The sequence below is a fragment of the Podarcis liolepis genome (genome assembly GCF_965112155.1).
Source record: "Podarcis liolepis genome assembly, chromosome: 3".
Lineage (NCBI taxonomy): Eukaryota > Metazoa > Chordata > Lepidosauria > Squamata > Lacertidae > Podarcis > Podarcis liolepis.
Genome location: NC_139557.1, coordinates 30,963,941 through 30,976,696, shown reverse-complemented (window position 1 = coordinate 30,976,696; position 12,756 = coordinate 30,963,941). Strand labels below are relative to the sequence as shown.

Sequence of the window (12,756 nt, the reverse complement as noted above, 5' to 3'; positions counted from 1 at the left end):
TTTCTTCTCACGCATAAACCATGTTACATACAAGCATGGCTGCATTTCAAAGCCATCCTATCAAAGAACAAGGCCTCCTCCTTCACAGTCTCTCCTGTATGGTGAGATTTCAACAGCCGTTTTTGCAGTTCTTCCATTGCTTCTGCGATGTCAAAAGCAGAGTTGTTTTCTTAGTGGCAGCAATTTGTGCAGATGGCGTGATGGATGAGGAGACCACACAACGGGATAATGTCAAACTGATATGAATATAAATATTGTGTAAACATATTGCATAAGAAAGCAATTGGTTGTTCCTAGCACACTTCCAAATGGAGGCCCTCTCACATTTCTCTGGGTATTCCTCCCACCCAGGAAAGCTGGAGGTGGGAAGAGAAAACAGATGTTAACTACAGATCAGAAAAGGGTTTCGAACTCTGACAATGTGAGTCTGGATCGGGAAGCTCCTGTGTATGATAGATCCCAGCCTCAAGTTTCAATCTGGACATTAAAATAAATTAATTAAAAAGCACGGCTGTAAGCTGAGGAAGACGTCTATGCAGTCCTGGGATATGGCCTCATTCAGAAAAGCAAAACGTCTTGCTGAACAATTTACTGGCTGTTATCCAAATCCTAGAAGAAGAAAAAGAAGAAAGAGACATTCACTCAAAAACATCATCATGACTAAAGTGGTTTGCAATAAATTTCCCTGCAGGCAAGCAAAACACAGCTTATTGTTCCTTAAGAACTACCTTAGCTGGCGACAAAATTCAAGGTGCATGAAAAGTAATCTGCATTTGAGACATGAGGGTCAAGAGAGGTGAGCACATTTGCCTCCGTGTCCCCACCCATTTAAAGGTGGCAAATTGTTAGAGAAGGAAGGAAGAAATCCAAGGAAATCAACCTGTAGGAATCCTGCTCACCATAACAACCTGGAAAACAGATGTTTTCCAGTGCAGGCTTGGTGCATAACAGAACATACCATTAACATTCAACTGCAGAAGCAATTTGGGCAGAAGATAATCGCAGCAACAAGTTAAGGCAATTCAAGGGGAGGATTACTGCCATCAGACCAAGGAGAATGTCAAAGCATTCATAAGAGATGCAAAGACTCCTAAGAGATGCATCACTAATCTTGACTCACTGTGGGTGTTTTATTCTAGGGATTAAGGTAGGATTTCAAACCCCCTTTCCCCCTGTCTTCTGCATTAGTCATCACCCTCCTGCTCCTTGAAGGAACTCTGCCCCTTTTCCCCTGCCTACTTACATCTGTATACTTGGGACTCCATCTCGGAACACCGAAATCTCTTGTTCCTTTCGCATCTGGCACTATTTTCTGGTGGGATTCAATCACATCTTGGCAAATTCAGGCTGCTCAATTGAAGCTGATTGGGAGCTCTTGTGCAACAAACCCTAATCCCCGCAAATAACTGACTTTTTGCAAGAAGGAAAGTGATTGGGGAATGGACAGCAAAACGTGGCAATAACATTCGCTTGATAACAAGCAAATTGAGATACAGTGGTGCCCCGCAAGACGAATGCCTCGCAAGACAAAAAACTCGCTAGACGAAAGGGTTTTTTGTTTTTTGAGCTGCTTCGCAAGACGAATTTCCCTATGGACTTGCTTCGCAAGACGGAAACGTCTTGCAAGTTTGTTTCCTTTTTCTTAACACCGTTAATACAGTTGCGACTTGACTTCGAGGAGCAACTCATAGAACGCGGTGTGGTAGCCTTTTTTGAGGTTTTTAAAGACTTTGGTGATTTTTGAAGCTTTTCCAAAACTTTCCCAACACCGTGCTTCGCAAGACGAGAAAAATCGCAAGACGACAAAACTCGCGGAACGAATTAATTTCGTCTTGCGAGGCACCACTGTACGTGCTTAATAGTACTGTCTAACAAACCAGGCTGCATGCTCGTTAAACAGGCTTTCTGTAAGTAACATGAACAAAGTTTTTTGGGGGGAGAACCTGTGGTCCTCCAGATGTTGTTGCACCCCACTGATACCATTCCTTACCATTGGCCATGCTAACTGGGGCTGGTGGGATCTACAGTTGATAACAACACACAGGCACCCCATCTTTGGCCTAAGCACACAAAACTAGATTTGCTCCTGCTAATCCCTTGTCACCCTTGCCTCCCAAATCTCCCCCTCACTCAGTTATTGTCCACTCACCAACTCCCACACAATTTCAATTTAGATCATACATGGTTTGGGGCAGGGACCTGGCTTTTATTTATATAATGCTGCAAACATCCTATGTACACTGATAAAAGGGAAAGAAGCTACCATCACGGACACATTGACACTTGTAACTTTTGCTCTTGGCACCCGTCTGTCTCATGAGACAATGGAGTGCACCTCTGGGGGTGAAGTCAAACCACTGTATTTAGCAGCAGCAAAGTGGCCTCCCCAGGGCGCAAGCCTGGACTGTATGTATGGAGGTCCTAGGCCATCTAGACAATAAGACCCCTCCTCAGCCTCACTGATGTGGCCTAAAGGAAAACAGAGCAATACATTTGGCACCAACTTGGCTGAAGGAGTTGCCAGAAAGAGGCATGCAAGGTGCCATCCAACCGCCTTAGGGTCTCCACTCTGGATTTGTGTAGGGTTTATGCCATAGCCTTTTCTTCTCCTAAAGAAAGGCAGCAGATGTTTAGAATCAGTTTTTCTTTTTCTAGATTGACTACCTTCCCAGGCTGACGAGCCCAATATGCTCCTCACTTCCCTCTAGCATCTGCAGAAACTGCCTTCTTGACTGTTGGATTAGCTATTGGTCTCATCTGCTCAATCTGCTGGAGCCCGTCTTTGCATGCAGGGGAATTTCCTAATTCACAGAGGGTTTGAGACCCGTTGGCTACGCTCACCTAGTTTAGCCAGCCATTTTAAGTCATTCCTGGGGTGTAGCTGATTTTGCATGCTGGCAGCCTCCCGGGGGCGCAGGTGAGACTGAGTGAGGACCAAAGGTGGACAACCCCATCCCTTTTAACGCTATAAGTATAACCCCCCCCCCTTTTACTTTTAGCATTCCAGAAGCTGCTAGAGCAACTGCAGCCCAGGTTTTACTTGGGGTTCATCTGCTTCTCCCTGGGTGGGTGTCTTCATTCACATATTATATGCTAGGAATGTGCAACCTATGTACCTGTATGCACAAATAAATAAGCTGTACATCTATAGTTGTTCACATGTAGTCTTCAACAAGCGTTTTAATAAGTTTAATAACTTCCCACTCCTGCTCTCCCAAAGCTGTTTTCAAAGCTATGTATTCAAAGAAGGGGAAAAGGTGCGGTTTTTATGATGAGCTAGCTGCTACATTCCTGCCAAATGTCTTGCTGTAAAACAACAAAGCTTAGCAAGTGAAAGCAGATTGTTTTTATTATCCAAGTGTGCTTATCTATGCAACGGTTTTATTGATCTATTATCCCACCCTTCCTTCAAGGAGCATGGTGGGGTGGGGCTGGAGTTCATGGGGCTGCCCCCCATTTTATCACCACAACTGGTATGCTAGGCTGAGACACAGTGCCTTGCCCCCAGTCATCCTGCAAACTTAATATCTGAGGAATAATTTGAAACCCAGTAATTTATTCATTTATTTCATTGATACTCCACCTTTCCTCCACGCAGCACATTTCTTGGCTTAGAGTTTGGAAAGAAATTGCCTTCCTCCTCTCTGGTTGTTTCTAAGCAGTTCTCACATATAGTCGTGGAGGGGTTTTTTCCCTTTCTTTCTTCCATTTTACACCAGCCCCAGGTGCCAAAGAGCTGCTGTTATTTACTCAACTGTGTTCTCAGCTCCCAGCTACTGACCTCCTCCAATGACTTTCTCCCACTGTTGCTGGAATCCTTTGCTTGTTGACTGTTATTTTCTCTTACACCAGGAGACCTCAGGCCTCAAATGCAGCCCTCCAAGGCTATCTGCCAAGCACTCAGGACTCTCCCTAGCCAAACCCTCTCTCACCTTAGGACATGCTCCTAACCAGTGCTTCTTCACAAGTGTTTTCCCACCCCTGGCTGAAATGTGTATTTGAACCCTGATAATGCCTGGAAAGGTGTGTGAGTGTGTTTAGAAACTAGCCTGATGGACTGAGGTAAATTGTATGTTCATTGCTTGGCCCACTTTCTCCTCAGGCCCTGCCCACCACTGCCATGCGCGCCCCCCCCCCCAAAAGGGAGTCTGGCCCTTGGGGTGAAAATGCCCCTCCCCCACTCTATAGTGTCAGATGCTTCGACCTCTCATCACCTCTTGCACTTCTTGAGCAACAGCTCAGTCTGTAGAGGCATGAGACACTTCCTCTCAGGGTCATGGGTTTGAGCCCTATGTTGGGCAAAAAGATTCCTGCATTTTGCAGGGGGTTGGACTAGATGACCCTCGTGGTCCCTTCCAATTCTACAATTCTAACAGCAGAAGTGTGTCCACAAAGTGTTGCAGAGAAGGGGAAGTCACCCAAATCTGCTGCTGGCAGCAAACATGACATTGTGAAAACTTGAACATCCTCAGGAGAGGGCAGGCTCCTCAAAAGGGTACCTCTGTCACCAATCTTGATAAATTCTTAGGCTTTAAAATATTTCTGCCTTAAACCGTTTGCCCTTTCAGTGACACATCGACCATCACGGGGCAGTAGGAAAAGGCAAAAGCCTTTCGGCAGGAATAAAGGTTGTCTTGTTGCATAAAATATAGAACAAAGGCCTGTGAGATAACCCACACAATCAGCTGCAATAACTGTGAATCATTGTTTCTGTGGGAAATAGTGGCAGAGGAGACTGCAGTGTGTAGGAAACGCATTAGCTGTGTTACATCATCCCATTAGAATGAATACAGATAAAGTAATATACCAGCCCGGCATGCTGCACATATAAGGGCATCCGAAGCCCTGTGAGTAACAAGGGAGTGCTTGTAACGTGAGATGCCGTCAGGGCTGAGGTCTGTGCAAAGTTATAACATCTCTTTGAGGAAAAGGTGGGATTCACTTCTAGATTAAAGTGAGCAAAGCGTTGCTTTGAATCAAAGTGTGAAAATATACTTTGACAAATTTCAAAAGGCAACCTAGGGAAGATTCTGTTGCCACTCACATCAATGTTAAAACCCATATTGATCTCAATAGGAGCTTGTACTAGATCTGGCTTTGCTTCCTTAAGGTGCCAGGAAGATCTTTTGTTGTTCTAAAGTGTACATCAGTTGTTTCGGGCTCATCAATGACACCCGGAAAAGTACTGGACATTCCTTTTGCTGGGATTTCTGACAGACTTGTATGTGTGCTAGCTCAGCATAGAATAGGGAGGGATAGAGTTGTAACATCAAGGACAGTCACCTCATTTCCAAATTGGGTGCGAGCTCCTTTGTTGAGATATTATCATGGGCATTTGGGAGTGGTGTCTTGGGAATTACAGGCAGAATGTGCCTGTACTTGTCTCAATTTCTGTGGCCTCAGGAGTGAGAGGAAGCCCTATCGGAACAGGTGGCAAGCCTATGCTGATGGTGCCATAGTTAGATATGTAATACTGTAAGTTAAGTTGAGCCAGAAGTTTTAATAGTTCTTAAACACACAATATGACCCTGTGATGTGTCACCACTATTAAATGGAAATACTTTTGAAGTAGTATCTTGGAATTCAATATGGCAGCAGCAACCCTTAGCCTTCACTAAGGGTAACACATGTACCTGAACAGGACTCTCCTTTATCTAATGCCACAGTCTTGATCCGTACTGGGTCCCTACATGGACGCTAATTGTAGAAACTTTAAATGAATGTATACATCTCCTTCACAGTGCTTCGTCTGGCCCTAAGAGCAACAGCACAAACGTTTTTTCCACTCCCTCAGCAATTCTCACACTGAAAGTTGCGATGGATTGGGAAAAGCGGCGCCAGTTCCACCACATGGGTCTGAAACTTAAAACCAATGAAGGTGTTGGGGTGCAGGCACTCTCGCCATAGCATGTCCTCCTCAGATGGGCATGATGAAATATGTTCTCACAAACAGGTGGGAAGGGGCCAGAAGCAATGTATATTTAGAATCCCCTCCATGGGACTGCAAATAATTAGTGACACTTTTGATCCACAGACCAAGTCAAAAAATCTAGGAGTTCCAGTTGCCATAGAGAACATTGAAGTTTGCTCCCAAGTAATTGGATAGGTAGACAGACGTTCTCAGAAGGTGCAAGATCCTGCAACATTCACAATGAGTTTGTTCTGCCTCCATCCCTCCCTAGTGTGACTTGCAGGTGAACTACAGTACATAATTTCATTATTCCATTCTCTGTTCTCTGCCAAAACCCATGCTTTGTGAAGACCAACCTAACATAAAAGGGGGAAAATGACTGATTTAATGGTGCCTGATTTCCCCCCTCCAAAAAACCCCCTGCTACTTGACAGAGTATAGTTCCAAAATATACAGATCTTTTTCCTTGCAGCTAAAAGTAAGCTGACTTTTCATGATTGAAATTTTGTCATAGCTCTCAGAGATGAATGCTCAGTCAACTGAGCACAGCTCATTCTGCCTTGCTGCTATCAAGCTACTTCGAAAAGAGGCGAGTGGGACTCACACTCATATTTAAATGTGAAAAAATCAGCTGAGTAAAAGCTGTTGCCATCTTAGCCACATCTTTTATTTTGTGCCATCAACCAAACAGACTATTTGCAATGGAACCTCTGCATTTCACTACTCAAAGCAATGCCTAGTAGTACAGTGGTACCTCGGGTTACATATGCTTCAGGTTACATACGCTTCAGGTTACAGACTCTGCTAACCCAGAAATATTCCTCGGGTTAAGAACTTTGCTTCAGGATGAGAACAGAAATCGTGCTCCGGCGGCGCAGCAGCAGCGGGAAGCCCCATTAGCTAAAGTGGTGCTTCAGGTTAAGAACAGTTTCAGATTAAGAACGGACCTCCGGAACGAATTAAGTACTTAACCCAAGGTACCACTGTAATTGTTAACCCTTTGGTTGTCTTTAGACATCCGCTCCTCCTGAATTGAAAAGTCAACAAGATTCTCCCTCTTGTTCCTGTTGGTACCTTTCTGATCTGCAGAATACACACAAGTGGAGCTTCTAATAATTGTGTTTTTAAACGACTCCCAAGTATTTTGGAGTGATTTGAACCCACGTGACTTTGGCTTTCAATTTCATTTTTACCAGTTCCATCATTTGGGGAAACTTTCCCTTTTTACATGTATATTTAACAGCTCTATGGTCACTATACTCCCAGCTCATTCAACAACACATCTTGCACCAGATCCTAGGTGCAGCTCAAGATTTAGACCAGGGTCACCACCCCTCTAGTTGTTTCTGTGACCAACTATTCTAAAGCAGAATCATTTAGGATATCAAGAAATTTTACCTCTTCGTTGGGACTGTAAAACATATGAAGCCAGTTTATTTGAAGGTAGCAGATGTTACCCATTACTATGACATTTCCTCTTTTAGGTGCTTCATTGATTTCGTTCTTCATCTCAAGATCTCACTGAGTATATTGATCAGGGGGACAGTAGCGCATCCTCTGTACTCAATTCCTTTTGGGACCTGGTTTCACCACCCATGAATCTGTGGAGAAGTCCACCCAATTTTTTTTTAAGCTTGCTGGATTCAGTGCCCCCTCTGACATACAAAGCAACACCACCTCCCCAATGTCCTACCCTGTCCTTCCTGTAGAGTTTGGAAACCAGGGCAACGCCACTGAAAAATCCCTCTCCCTTGTGCCTTCTTCTTCTGATCATGAAGGCAATTGGGGGAAGGGCTTCAGTAGCAGATCTGAAGACCTGGGCAGGTTGTGTCAAGCTATTCATTGAGAGGACCTTACTTTTTGGTACTGAAAGCCAGTCTGAGGAAGGACTGTGGCTCAGTGGAAACACCATCACAGATGGTCTCAGTTTCAATCCCTAACAGCTCCAAGCTGGGCTGGGAATGTCCCTGTCTGTCTTGGTTTACAGCAGCTTCCTATATTCCCTGTTTCCCCTCTGTTATTGACAGCCTTGTCTCCTGTCAATAATTAGCTGAAAGGCTCGTTCACCTTGAGACTCTTTAGCTTTCTTGGCAGGCACACTTCCTGTTTCTTCCTCTGCTGCACAAATTATAGCTGCTTTTGGGTCGGCAAATCAGGAAGTCTGACGAGTGCTATTTTTGCACACTTCAGCTCCTTGCTTCCGTTCTCCAGAGACTCTTAGCAGTGCCTCTTCCCATGGCGATGGCAGATTCATTGGTACTGTCTGCTGCTGCTGAACTGTAGCTCCAAGTCTGACCAGCAAGAGAACAATGAGCATTAGGCCTGTAGGCAACAAAATCCACTACACTGCAGCAAGTGCTGAGAATTACTGCATATTATCAACTGGAAGAGTGGGGATGGGGGAGAACTGACCAGAGTAATCATATTGTGCTGCTACTAAGGGGTGTGCAAGGGAGGGGGGAAACAAAGTTTTGCTATTCCATTCATTTTCAAAACTTCTTTAATTTCGCTATTCATTCATTAAAACCATATTCCTTTCATTATCGTTTTTATGCCATTGCATACAGACCATACATTTAAAACACATTTCTGCCTCCATTTAATAGCCCAGTACTACAAACAACCTATAGAAATCCCCATTGAAATCTGGTTAAATAATATTTGGAATGTAGCTCTATCGGAACACCTTACAGTGGTACCTTGGGTTAAGAACATAATTCGTTCTGGAGGTCCGTTCTTAACCTGAAACTGTTCTTAACCTGAAGCACCACTTTAGCTAATGGGGCTTCCCGTTGGCGCCACAATGCGGCGGTGCAATTTCTGTTCTCATCCTGAAGCAAATTTCTTAACCCGAGGTACTATTTCTGGGTTAGCGGAGTCTGTAGCATCTGTAACCTGAAGCGTCTGTAACCCAAGATACCACTGTAGTTGTTAAGGGTGCTGGGAACTTTAACTCTGAGATGGATATACTACAGTTCCCAGGATTGTTTAGGTGAAGCCATGTGCTTTACTGTATGTGGCGCATGCAGCCTGAACTACAAAGTACCTTGTTCAAAGCTTCCTCAACCACAATTCTGGGGGTGCCATAGGCAAACCCCTGGAATCTCACAGTGCTCAGAGATTGGGGTACAGTGTAACAGTATCTATACCATCATTGTGTTGTTGCTTTTAAAGCCTAGAGATAACAATTTCCCTAGGATTTGAAACATAAGAACATCTACCACTTGCACTATAAAACTAACTGTACTAGCTGGCAGGCCCTGTTAAATCCTGCAAGTGTTTATTATCAAAACTGCTATACAAAGTACTCTCTGACAAGACTGTGGAGAGCAGAAGTTTATCTCCCCTTCAACCCCCAATGGAAACCTCCCAAGAGATACTGAATTACAATTCCATGCAATGCTGTATGTTTCATCCTTTTTAAATTAGCATGTAACAATATTAATCAAATGCAGAGAGCAAAGATGCACTTGTAGCATTAAAGCGAATCAATACTTTTGTCATCTCATTCATCATTTACAAGTTATAGCAACCCATTATACTTACCCAGGGCTACTTAGGGAGTTTATTGCTAATGTTAGATTTGACCCGAAATCCATAAGGCCCAAGTCCAACATAATGACTACTAAATTGCCATGGAACAGAGAGCTACTGCAATGCTATTCCTGCACATCCTTTTTGGGTTTATTGCAAAACCCACCTTAAAAAAGAAACGAGAAAGACCTCCTTGGCCACATACTGCTTCATACAAGGGACTGTCATTCCTGGACTATGTGCTACTTTGTGAAATTACTCCTTCCAGAATGACATTTTCTCCCTCCCATCTCTGCCCCAGTATTTTCTTTAGGTAAATGAATGTTGAAAGCGCATGTCTCCTTATCAAGCACATAAATGCTTATTTGCAAGTTTAACATCACTTACCAATGAAGCTGGGATGCGGGTGGCGCTGTGGTCTAAACCACAGAGCCTAGGGCTTGCTGATCAGAAGGTCGGCGGTTCAAATCCCCACGACAGGGTGAGCTTCTGTTGCTCGGTCCCTGCTCCTGCCAACCTAGCAGTTCGAAAGCACATCAAAGTGCAAGTAGATAAATAGGTACCGCTCTGGCGGGAAGGTAAACGGCGTTTCCGTGCACTGCTCTGGTTTGCCAGAAGCAGCTTAGTCATGCTGGCCACATGACCCGGAAGCTGTACGCCAGCTCCCTTGGCCAGTAAAGCGAGATGAGCACCGCAACCCCAGAGTCGGCCACAACTGGATCTAACGGTCGGGGTCCCTTTACCTTTACCAGTGAAGATGGGTAAAAACTCCCCTCCACCCTGCACACAAACTGACAACTGATTGATTTGAAACTATATTTAAAATGACAGCACTACAGCCGACAAATATCCAACTTAGTCTGTCTTCTATTTCTACTAGTTTAGTAGATGCTGGGCAACACTGTCTATAAAGTGTACTAATGGCTATTTGGCACTAGCATGAGTCTGCTGAATTTTCATATCCGGATACTATTTTGACATGCTGCCAATATTTCCCCATGGAAAACAATTATGAGCTGTATTAGCATGGGACTTCATGGGACTATATAAAGCAATCTTCTCAGTACAAAAGGCTTCCTCTCTGTCAAAGTTTAACAGTTAAATACTTAAGCAGTTAAGAGTTTCTTTTTGAAATGTGGCAAAATGCCTAATATTTTCTATTTTAAGCAATCTATATATAATACAGTGACTCCCAAGGACATTTGGTGATTGTGAATGAACAGCTGGCCAAAAAAACTTCAAAACACCATCCATATATAATCTGCTCCCCCTTTTTTACAATACTAAGTTCAGTGCTAGTATTAACTCCTTACTGTTGAGAGCGTTTCCCAGACCAAGGCTGTGTACACACTGTAACTTTAAAGAACAGTTGAAGCACATTCCCCCCATCTCAATGAATTCTGGGCACTGTAGTTTGTTAAGTGTTGCTGGCAATTGTAACTCTGTAGGGGGCAAACTACAGTGCCCAGAATACTTTGAGGGAAAGATTGTGCTTTTGATGAGCTTTCAAGTTACACAGCCCAAGAAACACACCATTTACTGGGGCACTATTTAGGAAAGGAAAGCGCTAACAGTTCCCATTTAGAAATGCCCTGGATTCAGGAATGACCTACACTGCAGCCAAGAAGTTTATTTACTCTGGTTGCCCCCAAAAGCAGCAGTAGTTCCAAAATGCTTTAATAAACCCAAGCATCTTTGAGAATCTATTCTGCTGCTTTGTCACAGAGGGATATAGCTCGATGCTGTGTGCCCTGTCATCTTACTGTACTATAACTGGATGCTGAGTTACACAATTATCCTCTGCTCTGTTGTGGTCATGGCGAGAGATTGTTGGGGGGGAGAACTTTAAAATACTCCCCTTCATTGAAATCAATGGGGCAAAAATTGCTTACATCAAGTTTGGGACTTTTTAAGAAGTTGCACAGTTACAAATGGTCGCATTTGGAGGCCAAGTTTGACAGATGGGCGGAGCCACCCACCTGAAGTCACAATTATGTCAAGGGGTTTTTTGCCCATAGGGATCCTCAAAAGACCTATTTAAAGTGTTATCTTGCCCAGCACTTTTCACAGGACTTTGTGGGCTCTGCCAACCATTGCTTCCTGCAAAGACCTCCATTGGCTCAGCCAGGCTTTTACCTGCTCCACACCTGATGTTGTGTGGTGGCTTGGCTGAAATGGCCTGGCAGGCCTAATTAGGTCTGTGAGCTGGAACATTCCGTACCCATGGTCTACAATGACTGGCAATGGCTCTCCAGGGTATCAGACAGGGGTCTCTCCCAACCATACCTATCAATGGCTACTAGCTATGATAGCTATGTCCTAGCCCCATTTTTTGAGGCAGGATCCTTCTCAATACCAGCAGCTGGAAATCTTACATAGGGGAGAATGCTCTTGCGCTCTTGCTTGTGAGTTCCCCGCAGGCACCTGGTTGGGTGCTGTGAGAACAGCATGCTGGTCTAGATTGGGCCATTGGCCTGACCCGCAGCACTCTTCTTGCCTGGAACCACTTGCATGCAAGATGCATGCTCCACCCATGGGTCTTCTCATGTGCAAGTGCATTGCCTGACAGGTTGCTTTTGAAGGAGCATCTTCCAAGTGCCCATTTTTTAAAAAATCGCCACGGGTAATTTTGCTTTGGGGTTGACAGTCCCTGCCACGTGGCCTGGACCATGAGTTCTTCAGCTTGCTGTGTGGAACCTCCCAACCGATTTCACTTTCAACCTGATCTTGAAAAAGGCTACAATCTCAGGAAGGGGCAGATGATGTCCAAGCAAGTCTAAACGGGGCTTTCCTCCTCCAACAGCATCCTTTTATTTTACAACTGCCATGGCTGCCGGACGTTTGCATGGCAGCACCGCTGCTGAAAAAGGAGGTTGGTGGTCGGCGAAACCAGTAGCACGTCCCGCTCTGCACCATCGAAGCGCCTCTGCAGCCCTTAACTCACAGGCCCGCACTGCAAACCCCATTATACCCTGACATTCTCCTTTCCTGCGATTGCAGCAGGACCAGAAACCCGCAGCCTTGCTCTCCCCTTTCCCGCCACTCTTTCCCTCCGCAGCAGCACGAGACGCCTTCGCCTCGCTTCCGCACCGTCTCGTGCCTCGCCCTGCCCAGGGAAGGAGAGAAGAACACGCGTGAGAGAGAGAAAAGGGACAGGCGGAGAAAGGGCGGGGAAGGGAAGGAGAGGAGAGGTGGTGGTGGTGGGGCGGCCTTGTAGCAGCATCGCCATGGCGACAGTGACGTCAGCCCACCCTGGACCTAATTGGAGGAAACCCCGTGGCCGGCCCCAGCTGCAGAAGCAACAGTGCACG

General features: G+C 45.0%; 1 long non-coding RNA gene across 2 annotated transcripts; it reads right to left on the bottom strand.

The window, feature by feature from the left end:
• Window positions 1-7,286: 7,286 nt before the first annotated feature.
• LOC310703441 lies at window positions 7,287-12,750 on the bottom strand. Of its 2 annotated transcripts, none has more exons than XR_014524119.1 (2): window positions 9,833-12,750; window positions 7,287-8,202 (listed from the first exon to the last, which is right to left on the bottom strand). It is a non-coding gene; the product is annotated as an uncharacterized lncRNA (long non-coding RNA). The 2 variants fall into 2 exon arrangements; XR_014524120.1 differs by having other exon boundaries at window positions 11,870-12,750.
• Window positions 12,751-12,756: the final 6 nt, after the last annotated feature.